The sequence below is a fragment of the Pollicipes pollicipes genome, unplaced genomic scaffold, assembly GCF_011947565.3.
Source record: "Pollicipes pollicipes isolate AB1234 unplaced genomic scaffold, Ppol_2.1 Scaffold_7261;HRSCAF=8764_pilon_pilon_pilon, whole genome shotgun sequence".
Classification (NCBI taxonomy): domain Eukaryota; kingdom Metazoa; phylum Arthropoda; class Thecostraca; order Pollicipedomorpha; family Pollicipedidae; genus Pollicipes; species Pollicipes pollicipes.
Window position 1 is genome coordinate 13,972,764 of NW_023597054.1, and position 15,045 is coordinate 13,987,808.

Here is a 15,045-nt window from a genome sequence, read left to right on the forward strand (position 1 = left end):
GCATATCATTTTAGCATTTCTCCACCTGATCTCGAATGAGAACAAAACCATGCAACTTGCGATTTTGACACCCACTTTTGACACTTGCAATGGTGTCGTGTTGCAACGCCCGCGTATGCAAGAGGAAAACTACTCATCACAGTGGTTAGCCCCCAGCGTAAGCATTAATCATTAGCATTTGGGTTTCGACTGCAGGCAGCCATTTAGAGCCTACTTCTTTGCCAGGCGATCTTTAGTCATCCGGCGCATGCGCAGATGGCGCGCCAAGCGCTCCGAGTCATCGAGCCTGACAGGCGTCTCAAAGCTGGAGTCGCACACAGTCGCGGAGCATTACACGGGTTAACAGATTATCTGAGAGTCTACGTGCTCTGCAAAGTTTAAATGGCCCTCGCTTCAGACAGGTTCCTCCCTAATGAAGTAAGGCAGCCATTCCCGGCCGGGCGTACGGGCCAAAGGAACGCTGCCGCCCAGCTCCAGTAGTGACACTGCGTAGTCACATGGGCAACTATCAGTGTGTGATCACATTGACCTGCTAGAAAATGTGAGCTCCGTAGGTGTAGCCGATAATGAGGCGATAAATGGCCGACTTCGTTCCTGCTGCTGTCGCGTTGGGAGGACACCCAATCATCACCGTGTCTTGTCTTGTCTGAGTTTATTATTCATGCTATCGTCGGTATCTGTGCTCAGCTGGTCGCAAGCCTGTGTGCCAGTTTGTGTTGCCAAACGACCAGACAACAACCGCTTGAAGCGTGGTGCTTGGACCAAAGCAAAGTGGAGGGCCGTCTGCGTTCCCTTTAGCAGCAGCGTCGACTCTTCCATCCCCACCAGCCCAATGACACCCAAACAAAAACCGCCGTGTTTTCCGGCCCTCTCAAAAACTGCCACCCGCTGTCAGGATGTCCTTCACTAAGGCATGCTTAGTTTCACATGCTGCATAGAGTCTGGTACATATAAATGACGCTCCGCTCGGTAGTTCTCTGCGTAAAGACAGCACCTCTCTCACAGCGCAATCTAACAGTAACAATCGAGCAGTGCACACTTGAGCATAGTGTAGCACCATGTGATGTAACATGTGAAAACTTGGCCAACCGGCACACACCTCGTCCCTTCTTGGCTTGGAACCATCCCCGTATATATTTACCAACCCATTGTACTCTAAGTGAATATGGCAAAGAACCTCAACTAGGGACTCCTCAGCAGTCTTCAGCAGCTTTTGGCCGGCGCGCAGATGGCGACTTTCGGCTGCGCTCGTAGCACATCGCGATCGTACCGACACGTGCCTCACAACCTACATGCACTTTCTTACACACGACGACCATGTGGTCATGCAGAGCATCAAGCCAGTTTCTAAGAAGGGCTCAAGCGAGCACTCGTTTGTCCCTCGACAGTCAGCCGTTACCCTCGTCGCCGCAGAGCAACAGAAGACAGTTGCATGGTTTATTGTAACGCCTAGGTATCTGGTACATGGTAGCTGGTTATAACAAGACCGGGCACACGCACACGAAAGCTCAGCCTAGCAACGAGGGACAGACATTAAGTACGCGGTTAAATGCTGCGCGGCTCGGCTCACGCACTTACATCAACCCATCGGCAGGGGTGCTACAGGGCACTACAAGCCCCGCGCGAGTGTCACTACACAGGCGACAGAAGACCATTCCCCAGCGCCATACACTCGGACGCCCACGGCAACACGCGCACGTCCCGGCGTAAAATACTATTCACATCCGCGAGCACGCCCCGATCCGCGCGATTATAAAACGGCGCGCGTCGCCACCGCAAGGCCGGCACTCTGCCGTCCATTCCGGTCCGTAGCAGCACGCCGTCCAGTCCGGTCCGTAGCAGCCTGCCGTCCATTCCGGTCCGTAGCAGCCTGCCGTCCAGTCCGGTCCGTAGCAGCCTGCCGTCCAGTCCGGTCCGTAGCAGTCTGCCGTCCAGCGCTCGGCCAACTGCACAACCTGCAGTCTGGTGCTGAGCCGGCACGATCACCGTATACACAGCACGTGCCACCGCAGCGGTCGCAACTGTCCCCACGCACCGCACGCGGCCTGGGCCACCTTGCCCGGGCACAGTCCGCGGCTCCCCGCGGCGCCACTCGCCACCACTACCCGCACAGTGCCGCGCCGGCGACGCCCACACCCCGCCCGAGCTGCCAGTGGACGCCGCCACGCAGCGGCCGCGCGGCGCGCTCAGGGTCTTGTGCCGCTTGGAGTGTCCCTCGAGCGCAGTGGAGCAGCGGTCGCGGGTCTGCTCACGGTCCACGCCGGGCCCCAGCTCGTCGGACGGCCGCTTGGCGCCCGGTTGGACAGGCGCACAGCGTCTCCATGTCGTTGAAGATAACGGCGCGGCCGCCGCCGACCGTCGGCACCACGTCACCCTGCGCCGGCAGAGAGGGTCCGACGTTAGACACGGCCGGGGCAGCGGCACCAGACGGTGGCGCTGGTGTGTGTGGTGCGCCGGCGAAGGCGGACCAGTCCGAAAGCTGACAGACAGTTGCTGGACAGTTGCTGGTGGTGCACTCAAGACAGCTGTTTACATCTTCGCTCTGCGAGTCGATGCTGATGGGCCCCGTCAGAAAGCACGCGACCCGCGCATAAGACACAAAGCAGAACGAACACTGAACACAGACGGAGGAAAGCGTTTCCCACGGACTAAATTCGCATTAGTGAAGCGCGCGCCCTGCCGAGCAGCTGATGAGCAGGATGGGCGGGAAGGGGCGAGCAAGCAGGCTCACCTTGATCTTGTGCGTCTCCACCTCGCCGGCCGAGTCCTGGTCCTGATGGGTCAGCACGTACTTGGACGTCTTGTCGTTGATTCACGTCCTTGGCGTCCAGCTTCGTCACCGACTTGCGCTTCTTCATCTTTGGCTGCAAGCGGACCGCGAGTGCGCACTGAAAGCCCGCACGGGACAAACACGCAGGGGACACGAGAGACCAAGCGTACCGACGGCCACGAGTTAGCCCAGGGGACTGCGGTGCTGGGGTTTGAGTACGGGGAGTTGGTGCGCTTGTGGTAGAGCGAGGCAGGCAGCATATGTGACACGCAGAGATCAGTCAGCGTTCTCCAGCAGTGTTTCCCGTAACCCTTCAGCGCCACCCGTCATCAACCCGTTATCGGTCCACTGGCAGCCTACCGGATGGCCGACAGACAGCGGCCGGCCGCAGCTCGTTACCTGGAAAATGGTGGCCAGTTCGAGCACGTGGCCGGGGCGATGGTCCAGCCACACCTCGGCGTCAGTCGACTTGGAGCGGCGGTGGCGCGGATTGGCGATGGGCACAGTCTGCGGCGGAGGCGGGCCGTCAGAGCAACCGCAGCAACCGCCCGACGGTGGAGGCGGCCGTCAGAGCACCGCCCGACGGCGGAGGCGGCCGTCAGAGCACCGCCCGCCGGCGAAGGCAGCCGTCAGAGCACCGCAGCACCGCCCGCCGGCGGAGGCGGCCGTCAAAGCACCGTCCGACGGCGAGGGCGGCCGTCAGAAGCACCGCCCGCCGGCGAAGGCAGCCGTCAGAGCACCGCAGCACCGCCCGACGGTGGAGGCGGCCGTCAGAGCACCGCCCGACGGCGGAGGCGGCCGTCAAAGCACCGTCCGACGGCGAGGGCGGCCGTCAGAGCACCGCCCGCCGGCGAAGGCAGCCGTCAGAGCACCGCAGCACCGCCCGACGGTGGAGGCGGCCGTCAGAGCACCGCCCGACGGTGGAGGCGGCCGTCAGAGCACCGCCCGCCGGCGAAGCGACCGACACAGCTGCGGCCGCGTGCTAGCGGTCGCACATAAGGCGCCAAAGGCAGGTGGCTTGTGGCCAACCTTCAGCGCGACCGCCCCAGACACACATGCTGACCGCCCACACCCAGCACGCACCATCATCCATCTTCCGGTTTTTTTTAATGGCATCGCTGAAAACGAAATTTTGCCGCGTGGACTGTTTACTCTGCCAGCACCACAATCAGCTCCCACCAAGCCTGACCAAGCCGGCGGACTTTTACCAGGCATGGCAGATAGCATACCATTATGGCATGCGATACCACAACCGTCCGCGGTAAATGCATCACCCCGCCGGGAAAACACGCCACCTCAGACGGGAACTGAGCCCACGTGGCGCTGTGGCACCATCCGACAGCGTCTGTCACTCCCTTCGAATCGCCACCAAAGCGCCGACAGCTACGCCGCCACGTCTGCGGCAGACTCAGCTCGCCGACGGTCACAGCCTGGTCAGCCGTGACAGTTGGCGTTCGACACCGCGTCGACTGACAGCAGCCACAGGCGGCCGCCGGTGCCGCCACATCTGAGCACATACGTCACCGGCGGGCCGCGGCGCGTCCCACACTCACCCGCTTGGGCTGGGGGGTGGCCGAGAGGCGCGGGTCGGAGCGCGACGGCCGGATGGCCGCCTCGCCCGACACGCTGGGCCGCGGCGCCGGCGTCGGCGGCGCCGACGGCACAGCGAACCGCGCGTCGTCGTTGTTGATGATGTCACGCAGCGCGCGCAGCTTCTCGTCCTTGGCGCGGATCTCCGTCTGGCGGCAGCGGCGGCGGCGCTGTGTTACGGACGACCCAGGCCGACCGACGCCGCAGTCAGGACGTCCCAGGGCGCAGGCGCCAGACAGCCGAGTGCGACCACGCCACCGGAGCGCGGGTTAGACCCGTGTGTCGAGCAAGCCGCCGAGCGACCGTCGCAGGGCGCAGGCGTCAGACAGCCGAGTGCGACCACGCCACCGGAGCGCGGGTTATGCCCGTGTGTCGAGCAAGCCGCCCAGCGACCGTCCCAGGGCGCAGGCGTCAGACAGCCGAGTGCGACTACGCCACCGGAACGCGGGTTAGACCCGTGTGTCGAGCAAGCCGCCGAGCGACCGTCGCATGGGTGTTGTTGAGCGCCCTCCAAAAATTCGAGAAATTCCACGCAGAACCTTTTCTAATTCCACAGACAGAGCCGATCCTGACAATGACAACGAATCTGCGGGAACAGGAAAATTATCTAAAATCATTACCAATGACAAAAGCCATGAAGGCGCAACCGATCGGAGCTGCTGACTCACCTTCATCTGCTCCCGGTTGACCTTGATCTTGTTCTTCATGTCGGAGGCGAGCCGCTCCTTCTCGATCTGCATCCTGGTCTTCATGCGCTGCTTTGACGCGCCTCTCGCTCCAGGCCCTCCTGGTTCAGCTTCATCTCCTTCTCGTCCAGCTGTCAGACAGGCGGCCGGCCAGCAGGGTCCACCGGCCGGGCGACACGTGCGGGGCGACGGACACCAAGTGACAGGGCACGTGGCGACGAAGCGGCCCGCCCGGCGGACGGCGCAACGGACGGACCCAGGCGAGGGTCTCAACAGCGGTGGCCGTCAGACGCACTCCAACTGACATGCGTTTGGCGGTTTGTTCACTTTGAGTACATATAATGCAATTGCCTAACTGGGTGGCGCTACGTACGTCCCTTTACCGGACGATGCATCTATTTTTCTACCTGCTGATGGCCTATGCGCAGGCGACCATGGGTATCCACCGCTATCTACCGCGGCACAACGAAAACGCACACCCAAACATCAAACCAGGAACTGAATATTACGCAGTCGTGACCCTCACTGAAGAGTGGAAAGAAAACAAATAATATAAGCGACACAGGCCTGATCGCTTGCAGCCATTCCGTGCACCCATATCCGGCACCAAACCCTCGCCCAAACCATGCGGTCCACCCCTGCCCTCCGCGCCAGGACTTCGGCCATCACCCCGCCCGACCGGCTCACCTCGTTGACAAGCGCCGCCTGGTTGTCGTTGAGCTCGCGGAAGCGGCGCGTCAGGCTGTCGTTGGCGGCCTCGGCGCTGGCCAGGCGCGCCTCGAGCGCGGCCGTGCGCCGGCCGCCTGCCCTCCGACGCGGCGCGCAGCGTACCGTTCTCCTGGCGCAGCGCCGCCATCTCCATCTCGGTCTTCACCAGCAGCTGGCGGAACGCGTCCTCTGTCGGCGGCGGCGCGGGCGGCCGGTCAGGCGTCGACGCGACTGCCCGCGGCTGGGGTCGACGCCTTCAATGACCGCGCACGCGATTCCGAAGCAGATGTCGCCAGCCGGCGTGACGTCAATTCAGTTCAAACCCAACACGCAGCACGTGCCGGACCCGTGAACACGTGACCTGGGAAGCCCGTGCGCGCCGAACTTGGTACCCAGCCAAATCTATATAATACTGAAAAACTCAGCCCGCTTACTTCGGCGCGCCTTACGGCGAGCCACATACTCTGGACATGTTGACGCCGTTTGACCCGCAAGTGTCAGCCCCGCACTCACCACGGGTACTGGTACACTTTCATTCACCACCCAGCACACAACTAGCCAAACCGTATTAGCATGTATCTACCCCCAGCGGCCGACCCAGGACGCCCACAACACAGCACCCGGCCGGCGCGCGCCGGCAGTGCGCGGGGGGCCGTGCCAGCGGCGCGCCGGCGGCCACCGCGGTACTGACGCTGTCGGTGGCAGGTCGTGCAGCAGGGTGGCGCGCAACTGGACGCGACGCTCCAGGAAGCGCACCAGGCAGCGCACCGTCTCCTCCTCCTCGCCGGGCGTCATGGCCATGCTGGGCCAGACGGGCCCCAGGCAGAAGACGGGTCCCAGTTCGTCGGGTGAGGCGTCCGACGGCGCGCCCACCTCCGACCCCAGGCGGCGCTGGGCCTCGCGCAGGATCTGACGGTCAGATGGCGACAAAGGTCACGCCTCCGGCTGACACGGCGGTCACGGCGACAGGGACTGACAGAGGTCACGGCGACAATGACTGATAGAGGTCACGGCGACAAGGACCGACAGAGGTCACGGGCAACAAGGACTGGCAAAAGGTCACGGCGACAAGGACTGACAAAGATCACAAGGTCTAACAGAGGTCACGGCGACAAGGACTGACAGAGGTCACGGCGACAAGGACTGACAAGGGTCACGACACGCTCCAGGACGCAGGCCAATTCGATCACAAATCTGGCATATCGGCTGACGCTGGTTTGCCCTAAAACCAGAGATTGAACACCAGGGGGTGGTCACACCAAGATCAGAAACACCAGGAAAGACGAACGTGAACGCAGCAGCCGCGTGCTGACGGTCATTGACACCGACCCCTATGACCGCACCAACTTCGCTCAGTCATCACATACAAAGTGCCACACATAAATCGCTGGTGTTGTTAAATCTGGTGGTCGCATATTTTGAGCGGGCATTTATCAAAGGAGACGCGCTGAAACAAAAAGTCCGGCAGCGCACGCAACGGACTTCACGCAGTGCTGCGTGGCCTGAGGCAGAGTGGCCAGGCAAGCTGGACGGGTCAGCACCTCCGGGGCGGGAGCGAGCGGTGCGGGTGCCGGCCGCGGTGTGAGTCCCCCGCTCTCACCTGGTTGGCCTTCCTCCTGCCCGGCGGTGAGACCGATGCCGACGTCCAGGGGCCGGTCGGCCGGCCGCGCCACCACCACCTCCTGAGTCAACTCGGCGAACTCATCACGTGCTGCAGGCGCCGCCGCACGCGTCCGTCACACACTGGCGCTAGCAAGCGTCGGTGTCACACACCAGCGTGCGTGCTCACGGAGAAGACGGGATAGTCGGCGGTGCCCGACAGCTATACAGGTCACGACGAGCGAGCCGGCGGGCGGGGGCTGGGTGTGTTTGTATGTGGGGGGGGGGGGGGGGGGATCATCAGGCACCGCCTGTCACCATCGGACACCCAGGAGAGGTTTGCCACGTCATACAGCAAAGACAACACACGACACACCAGAGCGGGCCGCCGCTCATCAACACTCGTGGGACCCGCCACCGTCTCGCTAGCCTCCACGCTCGCACGGAGCCCCACCGCCTCACCCCAGTGACGCGGCCGTGCCCCACTCACGATCGTCTCGTCGTACTCGCCCACCGCCTCATCCCAGTGGCGTGGCCGCGCCCCACTCACGATCGTCTCGTACTCGCCCACCGCCTTACCCCAGTGACGCGGCCGCGCCCCACTCACGATCGTCTCGTCGTACTCGCCCACCGCCTCATCCCAGTGACGCGGCCGCGCCCAACTCACGATCGTCTCGTACCCGCCCACCGCCTCACCCCAGTAACGCGGCCGTGCCCCACTCACGATCGTCTCGTCGTACTCGCCCACCGCCTCACCCCAGTGACGCGGCCGCGCCCCACTCACGATCGTCTCGTCGTACTCGCCCACCGCCTCACCCCAGCGACGCGGCCGCGCCCCACTCACGATCGTCTCGTCGTACTCGCCCACCGCCTCACCCCAGTAACGCGGCCGTGCCCCACTCACGATCGTCTCGTCGTACTCGTCGGCGCGCGGGTTGACACACACGACCATCTTGACCTTGCCCTCGCCGTCGAAGTAGTTCTTGAAGAGGTGCGTGATGCGCGAGTCGCGGTACGGCACCATCTTGTTGGCGCCCGTCAGCTGGTTCTCCCGCAGCGTCTCGATGCAGGTGCGCAGCACCATCAGCGAGTTGTTGATGTTGCCTGGGCGCAGACGGCACGGCTCGCGTGACACCGAGCACACTCAGACACTTGAGGCACGCAAACAGTGAGTTCGTGCGATGGGGATCAGCTCACAAATTGACCACGAAACCAACAAGTGGAGAAGGAGGAATAAATAGCTGACTATGTCACTGCCCAGTACATCTTAAACATAAAGTTTTTTGTTACATAGCCGACAACGCAAACCTACAGCAACCGCTTCTAGGAGCTGCTCGACAGAAGACTTTGAACCTGACACTCATTAACAAGCACTCTAAGACCGTACGAGCCCCATTTCAGCAGACAGCGAAAGGCCCACGAGAGCGGGGTCTGCTCACGGACCGGCCTCGCGCAGCCTGTCGCCGTTGTTCTTGGTGCGGTTGGTGCGCTCACTGCCGGCCAGGTCGACCAGCGACAGCTGGCCAACCACCATCAGCGCCTTGTCGTCGAGCACCTCCTCACCCCGCGGGTCCAGCGGCGCCTATCGGCCCGAGTGGAGCGAAGGCGCCGGTCAGCCGCGCAGCGCAGCCAGGTGGAGCGAGCACCTCCGGTCAGGCGGACACACGTGTCGGGCCGGGCAGCCGAGAGCGACCGAGACCAGGCCACTGCGCTGGGCACGGCCGCCATCAGAACGGGCACCGCACACACGCCACACAACGGAGGCCGAGGACGACCGGGTATAAGGCGCCGACCCAGCCACAGCCGCCAGAGCAGAGTCCCACCACTGACCAGCGCGCATACAGCACCGTCCCCAGCACGCTCTGACACACCCGCGGAGCCCGTGTCTCCAGGACCGGCCGGGCGGGCGCCGCTGACCTGGACCACGCGGATGGTGAAGACCGAGTGGGAGCGGCTGCTCTCCGTGTTGAGTGTGGTGTGTGCCACCTTGCGGCGCCGCTGGCCGCGCCGCAGCGCCTCCAGCGCTTCGCTCGGTGACGACACCTCCACCTCGCTCACGCCGTGCACGTAGATGTTCTTGTTGTTGTCCTCGCGCAGCATGCGGGACTGCATTCGACCTGGCGAGCGCACCGGCTGGGTGTGAGGCAGACGCGTCCAGCCGGGCACCTTTGCCCGGCGCCTACTGTTTTGCGTGGCGTGGTCGGTTTTGAAATCGACAAATGCGAGCAGGTCCATCAAACTGTTTTACACGCATTCCAAGTGGTGGTACGATTGTACGAGCCTCTTTCAGAAAATAAGTCAAATCATATTGAAGCATGCGGGGTTCGGGGTTCACATTGAAAAATCAGCATCGAACAGCGGCGCTACGTGTTTCGTCCTTGTCCAAAGGGGCTGCCTACAAAAAAAAAACTACAGGGGCTGCCCGTGGCCTCACTTTTCATATTCTCCGGGGCGACCTCCTCAAGCAGGTCGTAGACGTAGTTGTTGTAGATCTCCACGTAGGAGACAAAAGACGGCGTAAGCGTTGTCCTCGTCGAGGCCGGACACCTGGCTGATCTCTGGCACACGCGTGGAGGCCGGCATCACTCTCCTCGGGCGTCCACGCTGCCGCTTGCCGGCCGGTGCCACACGCCTGCCGACGACGCACGGCCGTCAGTCGTCGACAAAGGGCACCATTGACGTCATGGAGGGAGACGGCGCTCTGCCCACTCATCATCTGGGGCTTTATGCATATATATATATATATATATATATATATATATATATATATATATATATATACATATATATATATATATACATACATATATATATATATATAGTATATATATAACTTTGCCTAAATCTCGCCTTAAGGCATGAGCAAGGGTACCCTAGCCCCCTAGTCTGGGCAGAGGGCTCTGCATACTGGGTCCACAGCGCATGGTTTGCTATTTAAGTAGTACAAGCCTGTGGCGGCCAGCACCGAGCGCGCTACACCACACCAGCACGTCAGATGCCCTCCAGCCGCTGGTTTTGCGGCTGGAGATCGGACCGGCGGCACTAACAGCGTGGCGAAGGCCACCCTGCCCAGTCGCTCACCTCTTACGCGGCGTCTTTCCCGGCTTGGGTGTGCTGAGGATCTCCCGCTGCCGGTCCAGCATGGCGTCCGCCTCGTTCTGCACGTCAAAACTGTTCAGACGGTCTGGCTTGAAGACGTAGCGGCGCGCCTGGTAGTTGACGATGCTGTTGAAGATGACGTCGATGCACCGGGGCATGATGCCGCCGTCAGACGGAGTACCTGAGGCAGTCCGCAGTGTGCGAAGCTGAAACCTATACAGATGCACTGCTAGTTCTTGTTGCCTCAAAGTGATCCCATCTGGGCACCTACAAGTCTTATGATTATGAACTCCACACCAAGGCTTCGAATGGACGCTTATGCAAGAGATACAAAGAACACATTGACACACAAACCAGTGTGGCCAGCACGTTCATAGCCACATTCAATCGCAGGCAGCATACAAAAAATACAACAAAAACAAAACGGCACGTCATTCGACCGCACTTCACAGGCAACAACAGAGACCACTCGGGCCGTAACTTTCGGGAACACCTAGCAACGACTACATAGGCAGGCCATTTACGTTCACCGGTGTTAACAGGATACCGGCTGGCAACAGTCTCCACGTTCGCACTACCAACTCGACGTCTAACTATGCCCTTAGTCATACCGGCACACAATAACGTTTCAACGCGTGCGCCCTCACAACATTCGGATTTATTCGGTGCGGCGTGACCACGCTGTGGACCGCCGTCGCACGCTCCCTCACCCATCATGGTGTGTGTCTTGCCACTGCCTGTGATGCCGTAGGCGAAGAGCAGACCATTCTTGCCACTAAGCAGATCACTGACCAGAGGCCGCGCCACCGCGTCAAACACCTGCTTCTGCGACGCCAACTCCGGGAACACCACGTTGAACTTGTATTGCTGCTCCTTGGCCGTGCCGTACCGGAAAGCCTGCCGCCCGGCGCGTCGCAGTGACCAGGAGGATGCATGCGGCGTGCGATCAACCATGCCTTGCAGACGGTAAAATTAATTCGTTTCACAGGCCTTAACAGATGACAGGCGTGGACACAGCTTGGAGCGAGGAGACGCCGGCTACACGCGGGGGAGACACTGGCTACACGCGGGAAGACGCTGGGTATACGCGGGGAGACGCCGGCTACACGTGGGGGAGACGCTGGCTGCACGCGGGGAGACGCTGGCTGCACGCGGGGGAGACGCTGGCTACACGCGAGGAGACGCCGGCTACATGTGGGGGAGACGCCGGTTACATGCGGGGAGACGCCGGCTACACGCGAGGAGACGCCGGCTACATGTGGGGGAGACGCCGGTTACATGCGGGGAGACGTCGGCTACACGCGAGGAGACGCCGGCTACACGTGGGGGAGACGCGGTTACATGCGGGGAGACGCTGGCTACACGCGGAGTAGCCGTCGTCGAGCGAGCCGGGAGCGGCGGGTGGCGGGCGGCGGGCGGCGGGCGGCGGGGACGGACCTGCGAGTGGGCCGGCGGCGTGACCAGCACGGCCGTGTCGTCCAGCTGTTCGACACACTTCTCTTCGCCGTCGGCGGCCGGCCGCAGCCGGCACACCACCTGCACCGGGTCGACGCCCTCGGGCAGCGCCGGCCGCGCCGGCCGACCGGCGTCTTGCGCACGCCCGCCTTGGTCCGACTGGCAAGATGGGCACAGGATCAGGCCGAGTGCGGACAGCGACAGCAGTCGCTGAGCTGGGCCACATTAGGTCAGCATGCTGGCAGTCACAGTATGCTAGCCTCTCTTGGTCAAAATGTCATCCTGGGCAAGAGCTTGTAAGACATATCCAAAAACACAGCAGACCATGGAACACCCATGGGGTGGAATGCTTCCTTTCTGATAGAAATTTAGCAGTGATTTAACACATCTGAACAGTGATAATTTGTGATGTTTCAGTAACTACCTAAACCTATGCTAAAAAGAACCACACTACAACTATCCCTCTGTTTACTTCAGGCTAAGACATCCATCACCAGCCTGGAGACATTACCAATTTTCCTTTGAACATTTTGAGCACTGACACTAAATTTTGAAAATGATGTTTCCTGCAACCTATCCCTTAGAAAAACACACATGTGTAATATATATATATATATGTGTGTATATATATATATATATATATATATATATATATATATATATATCTATATATATATATATATATATACACATATATACACATGTGTGTTTTTCTAAGGGATAGGTTGCAGGAAACATCATTTTCAAAATTATATATATATATATATATATATATATATATATATATATATATATATACAGTGATCTACTTACACCAAGTATCAGCTATAAACATCTCACAACTGGGCAATTTTTACATTTAGGCATATATAACAACTGAAAGTGCTTTTCAAATGACTGGTTAAAAATAATGTTTCATATAAACAGCATATTCATGGTTCAATATGACTCACTGCCATTTTAGTACCAGGCAACTAAGGAGATAGGTGTACCCGAAATAAGTCAAATATAATTTGCTGACACTATGTAGAACTTTGAGCATCTTACAACCCAGCAGCTTTTACACCTGGGCACATGTCAGAATTAAGTGATTTTTGAAACAACCAGTGAATAATATCTTTCAATAAAGTGGAACATTTATGGTTAAATCTGGCTGGTTCAAGTTTTAGCATCAGGCCGCAGGTGGCTACGGTAATTAAATATCAAAAAACCATTTCAAGCTATGCATAATAGAAGATCATTTCCTGTTATTACAACCTAACATATTAGTATTCCCTGTTGATTACAAATCTTAAGTTTATGTAACTTGCTTGCAGAGCTGCAATCTTAATTGCCATGCTGTAAATATGCATGTTGTGCCAAACATATTTCAGAAAACAGCATCTAAAACATGTTTTCAAGCAAAAAATGAGCTGAGCATACAACACAATTAGCCCTAACCTGAGTCCAGCATATGCATGGCCCAGGTTTAGGCACATAAACAAAGTGTAGTGGAGGGATGTTTTGCAAACTGGCCCAGGTGCATCCTGAATGTGATGTACACAAATCTTGCATATTGGTCATGTGAGATTGGATGGCATAGACATTAATGGGAAAAGGATGGCTACAAGTGCAAAACCACTTACATTGTGTGCCATATTTATGACAATTACCACTTATTTCAATATACCCACCATACCATGCCTAAATCTTTTGTCATAAAAAAACACAAAAACACAGGATTTTACAACTATGCATTTAAATAAGCTGCATCAGATGAAGTGTGCACAGTGCAACTACTACACATAGAAAAACACATGATGTGCCACAGAAAACAAAACAAAAAGAAATTGAATTCACTTTGCTACTATCACGCAAGCACAAAAAACATTGTCAACAGGAATACATTGATGACCGAACAGGCAATGCACATATTGGTGCACCAAACCGCACTTTATGCCAGTACATATCATACACACAGCCCACACAAGTTCTGTTCTGCTACAAGCTGGATTTGAAGTTTCATCTGGTTACATTCAGACTATGACACAATTTTTTTTTAAAGCTGACATTTCAAGTTTCCAAACTTTTTAAATGGTCCCAAACCCTGAAAATCTCAATTGGATTCTGGTAATATGTGCACAAATATACATATATATATATATATATATATATATATATATATATATATATATATATATATATATATATATATATATATATATATCTCTCTCTCTCTCTCTCGCTCTCTCTCTCTCTCTCTCTCTCTCTCTCTCTCTCTCTCTCTCTCTCTCTCTCTCTCTCTCTCTCTCCCTCTCTAAGAGCTTTAATACACCGGGTGTTGACAATGGTGACACAAAACTGATCAAACAAGATCAGTAAAAAAACCCTCTATCTTCTTCATAAATGACCATAATTTTCAAACTGCATCAAACATGCAACGGTAGAAGTGGCGATTCAACTTACAGAGGCCTCATCACGATTCAGGAATGGCCTCTTCACGGCCTGCAGCCACTTGTGTCCAATCACTACCTTCTCATAAAGGTTGGGCGGTTCCTCGCAATAAAAGACTCTCGCACGACGTCCGTTTGCTCAACGTAAATTTTACAGCTGAAAATACTTTTTTGAACAGTGCGCGAAGAAGCCTATACACCTTCACTGCCCGCGTCACAATTCGTCTCAAGGCAGTGTTGTTCAAAATGATCCGTAGTAACCAATCAACGCACAGGTCTGGTAAAGTTTAAAAAATCGCCATCCACAGAAGGAGCCACTACACTTCCTGCGTTGATAACGCAAGAATGCAGCTAAAATTAAATTGAACTGGTATTTTGAGTCGCTATAAAAGGAGTTAATAAAATGTTATTTTAGGTAAGCCAGTTTTGATGCGTCATCAATGGGTATGTTCGTCTGCTGTGTCAAATATGACACGACAAGAGCAATTCTGAATATCATGAAAAGACTTAACTCAGCCCTAGAAAAAGATTATGCAATTTAAGCAAAATTCATACCAGAAACTATAGCTGCCATAAGTGCACATGAGTAGTACATTCCGTTATAAGTTCATTCTTTCTACGAACGAGTCACATTTTGGAGACATTCCTGGTGCACCTTACGCCGCATTCATAAGTGCTGTTGTCATTAGTAAACGAGAGCCCAACG

At 57.1% G+C, this 15,045-nt stretch overlaps 1 pseudogene; it reads right to left on the reverse strand.

The window, feature by feature from the left end:
* Positions 1-210: 210 nt before the first annotated feature.
* On the reverse strand, positions 211-12,024 carry LOC119111071 (kinesin-like protein KIF23; annotated as a pseudogene).
* Positions 12,025-15,045: the final 3,021 nt, after the last annotated feature.